Source organism: Myripristis murdjan, chromosome 7 (assembly GCF_902150065.1).
Source record: "Myripristis murdjan chromosome 7, fMyrMur1.1, whole genome shotgun sequence".
NCBI classification, from domain to species: Eukaryota; Metazoa; Chordata; class Actinopteri; order Holocentriformes; family Holocentridae; genus Myripristis; species Myripristis murdjan.
In genome coordinates, this window is record NC_043986.1 from 7,844,526 (window position 1) to 7,849,525 (window position 5,000).

At 38.8% G+C, this 5,000-nt stretch overlaps 1 protein-coding gene across 1 annotated transcript in view; it reads left to right on the forward strand.

The window, feature by feature from the left end:
* Positions 1–5,000, forward strand: part of celsr3 (cadherin, EGF LAG seven-pass G-type receptor 3) — a 171,490-nt gene that overhangs the window by 111,316 nt on the left and 55,174 nt on the right.

The window sequence follows — 5,000 nt, forward strand, 5'->3', positions numbered from 1 at the left end:
CAAGTGAAAATTTGCTTGTTTCATTGGCAAAATTTGTTTCTTGTTTCTAGCTAATTTTCACTTATTTCAAGTGAATTTTCACTTTTTCCACTGGCAAATTTTGCCAATGAAACAAGCAAATTTTCACTTGAAACAAGAGACAATTGTCTAAAAACAATTTACTTCTGAGGTGATCATGTCTTATTTTAAGTGTAATGAGATATTTTGACTAGAAATAAGACATTTTTGACTTGAAATAAGACAAATAATCTTGGTAAGATTTTGAGTTTTTGCAGTGCACGCCCACAATGGATCATCTCCATAGATGATCAGGGCCAAAGCGCGCCGGACTCTGCGACCCGGCCACATCAGAAAGCTTCGGCGTCATTCACCGGTCAGAGAGAAACGGAAACAAGCTGCTTACAGCCGGGAAGACCCTGAAGTGACACTCGGGAAAGTTTTACCGTAGTCGATCATCTGACCGTGTAAAAATGATTTTTAACAGCGAATCTCTTAGTTACACTAATTTGGTTCAGCAGCCCTTTCGAGTTCATGTTTTGGAAATAAAGCGCTCATGTGGGACGCCGGTTGGTGGGGCTTCACCATAAGGTAAAAACAGCCCTGTTGTCATGGAAACACAAATCCAAGCCGCTCTGGGATCGCAAGCCGAGTCAAACTGAGTAAATTCAGGCCGGCACGTCGGTGTGGACAAAGGCTGTAAAGGTTTGCGCAGGGAAAAGAGCGCGCTGTTCACACTTTTCTTACCTATAAAAAGTGCATTAAAGAATTATCTCAAATGTTTTTTTTGTTTTTGTTTGTTTGTTTGTTTTTTTCCCGCATTCATAAACAGCAGCTATCTTTGCTCCAGGATACAGTGTTGGAAAAAAGTTTTCGGACACCCTTAAAATTTTACACAATCTCACAATCTCAAATATCATCATGAAATAATTGTGGAAAAATCTTTTTTGTGTTTCAAAAGGTGTGGCTGCATTAGACAGATACAAACAAATACAAATTATATATATATTTTTTGTTTATTGTTTACAAGAAAAACTAACAAAACTAAATTCTTGACAGTTTAATCTTTATCTTCAGGCGTGTTTCCTGCGTTAGGTTCCTTGTTTTAGCCATTTTTGTGTCTGAAGAACTTTCAGATGTGCTGGCTTTATATAGACACCAAGCTCGGCAACAAAAATTGTGCCTTTTAATAAAAAGAACGACCTTCATCACTGGTACCAAAATGACCCAATACTCAAAATGTCTTATGTATTTTTATGGAACCAATCAATTTTAAGTGTTTAATGGCTTTTTTAGGATTTGTTTAGTATTTTGGCTGTGACTGTACTAAAAGAAATTGCACTTGAAGACCTAAGAGTGATTTGTTAATGCAATATTTCACAAATGCAAGGGGTGTCCGAAAACTTTTTCCACCACTGTATATTTTTAAGCAAGCAAGAGAGAGAGAGAGAATTTTCAGTCGTATATGAGCGGTGCTTTCCGGACACAAAGGTGCCGTCTGGGTGGAGAAGGGTTTAAAGCTGTCACAGTTTACGATGAAGGGGACTATTTTCTTGCACGGTGCTTTTTTGTGCCACAACTTATTTGCATACATTTCTTGGTGTGTGTGTGTGTGTGTGTGTGTGTGTGTGTGTGTGTGTGTAAGACAACAACTCTCCACTCTTAGTCCAAACAACTGTGGAGCAGCTTTACCAAGAAGGAGTGGGAAAGGACTCGGCGTCTTGTTTATGAGAAGCTGTTTCAGTCTCTAAGGGGTTCGCTTGTTTGCTCAGCGAGATTAGATCAAACTGCAGCCGGATTCGTTCGTGGCGTCTGGCAGTCACTCCGTCAGGAAGTGGCAGCCCACGGTGATTTCAGTGGCATCACCGCAGGGCCTTTCAATTTCTGGAAAGTCACTGAATTTTGAAAAGATTTTGAACGTTTTGGGAATGTCAGGGAATTGACCAAATGATAGGGACAAGGCAGGGAATATTGTGGAATTTGTTTATTTTCCATTGTGTGCAGGTTGTGATCACTTCCCTGCAGAATGAAACACATAATAATAATCTTTAGAGACCTCTGAATCTGTTTGTTTGTTGTAAAATCTGGAGGAAATTCAGCGTCTTACTCATGAAAGGTCAGGGAAAATTCAAAAATGTTGAATATCTGCAGGCGCGGCGCTGATTTTCACACGGAGCCGGTTAAATCGGTGCTGTCCGGGCCGGAGGGATCCTGCCGTGTTCAGTGACATAACTCGGACGTCGATGGCTCCGGCTTAAACCAAACATAATCATCTCAGAGTCTCATAATCTGAAAGGCTAATCCAGATGTATAAAATACACCAGCCATCATGATATGATGATCGTCCCACCTGCTGGCATTTTCATCAAAAAAAAAAGAAAGACAGAAAGAAAAAAACACACACACACACACATACACACTCAGTATAAATATAAGTGCAAAAGACAAAACATGTATAAGATAAGAAAAAAAAAAAAATAACATGCATTTGAATGGAAAGTGCAGACAAATGCACACGTCTGAACAATAATCCTCAAATCTGATCGCTCCATGCCCCTGCAGACATATCATGATGTGATTACTAGTTTATCGTTCATCCACATGTATACTGTGTGTGTGTGTGTGTGTGTGTGTGTGTGTGTGTGTGTGTGTGTGTGTGTGTGTGTACATGTTTGTGGATTTATGTGTGTAATCAACATGTTTAACCCTTTGTTTTAGCCTTGGCCCTAATCTAATCTTTTGACCCTAATCTGTAATCACTGACCTCCAAACCTCTTTGCACACACACACACACACAAACACACACACACACACACACACACATGCACGTACGCATGCATGCAGCAGACTCGGTGGTTAAACAACGAGGCTTAAAAAAAATGCACAGCAACAGTTTTTTTTTTTTTTTTTTAAATTCTGATTGACTCTGAACAACTGCCCAAGTGCCCTGGAGCAAGGCACTTAACCTTCGGACAGCAGGTTGTCTTGGGAAACTGCCAGATATTGAAGTGTGTAAGTGTGTGTGAACATGAAGCAGCAGGCAGACCGGGGCAATTTTTTTATTTATTTATTTTTTTTTTCCAGAATAAATAAAATGAGAATCATCACTTTGAGCCGAGGAGACAAACCCTGCAGATTCTGAACGCCCTGCTGTAATTTAATGCCTCTGGTGTTTACTCCCAGTGTCTCTCTCACTCCGCTGACAGGGAACATTATCTCCTCGGCGGCGAAAATGAGAATCAGCTCAAACACGTCGATAATGGATTGGTGCTGCAAAATGTAGTATGTTAGTCATTTTCCCGGCGTCCTTTTCTTAATTTTTACTTGAAAACGACTTAATGAAAATACTTTTTAAGAAAAAATGAAGGTCGTCAGACAAGTCAGAGGCTCTTTTCATTTTTTAATGAAGTCGGGATGTTTTTTTTTTTTTTTTTTTTAATTATCTGCTATCTTCAGACTTGACAGACACAGCTCTTTATAGTGTAATTTAGTATAAATCTTGGTGTTAATATTGCAGCACACCTTGGCTCTCTCAGCTGCAGGGAGTAAAATGGTGACACTGACTACGTTTACATGGACTTGAGTGTCCCGGTTAGGGAAGCTTATCCCAGTTTTCTAGATTTTAGATATGGTTGATTAAAGACTCAGCTGACAAGATAATGTGGAATAAACCCAAAATTGTATGGTTGAGTCAACTTGGTTTTCATTATCAGACAATAGCTACAGGTACATGGACAATATTCCTTCCTTGAAATTATTCTGATTAGAGATTCCAGTTTAATTCTCCTGTTATGTTCAAATTTACTAACATCTTTTATGTCTGGGGTCAATTTGACCCCAGCAGTTTAAAACTCCACAAAATTATTAAAACTAAAATGGTTACCAAAGTTTATGTGTCAGGTACTTTATGTTTCTTTGTTGACGACCTAAATAGCCCTTTAAATAAAACATAACCCCCTCCCACCCCCACTTATACATCCAGTATTCCTATTACGCGACTATGGAAAAATATGCAAATCACCATAAAATCTCACTTATTGACCTATAATTGGAAAAAAATATAAATTTTTGGTATTTTGATGGCTTCATATTATTTCTACAGATTTTTGTTATTTATAACCGATGCGTTGCAAAGTGTGTGAATTTCATGTTTTCCTGGTAGTACCCATTAAATTAGGAAAACCCATTAAATATGAAGCAAAAAAATGATGTTAATCATTTATTTAGAGACGTTAAACATTGGCTGGGATCATATTGACTCCAAACATAATAGGAGGGTTAACTGTTTACACGGAGGCGAAATAAAGTGATCTGATACGATGTGAGTTTACATGCCACAGAGCGTCTAATCAGAACTGAACTTTTTTAACGTGCAAAGCGGCTGCGCCTGCTGGGAATCATCTAATCTGCCGGGAATATTACTATAATATATAATATATAATATTGTTATAGTCATGTTGTCCCGTGGTGGCGCCCCCATCAGGTTGTCCATCAGACTGTAAAAATGAACCCTGGCTGCTGGTTTGGACTTTTATTCTTTTAACAGGCAGCCTTCAAACTTCTCCAGCAGGTTTGTGATTTGGTCGACAGTTTGGTAAGATGTTTGAAAAGGTTTGAAGATGTTTTAAAGGAGGCATTCAACCATACTTTAAAGATTTACAACAAAAAGAGTTGTATCAGCCACAAACCAAGTTGTGTTTTGCTGCCGCTGTGTTTCTGTCCGTCCTGGAAACTTGTCACGTCACCTGATGTTTCCCCCTTACATGGGACAAACATGCACAGAAAGATCAGATTTATTCCAACCAGAGAGAAACCATCAGATTAAGAGTTTACGTGGTTATCAGGCGCTAATATTTTTAAAGCATCAGTCTGATTGATAATTCCTTCTGATCAGGCCAATCTCTTCTGATTACAGTGGTTACATGAGGGATTTTTATTCTGACTGGGCTGTTCTTCTGATTATTAGCAGAATATTAGGGTCCATGTAAATGTATCTGATGAGG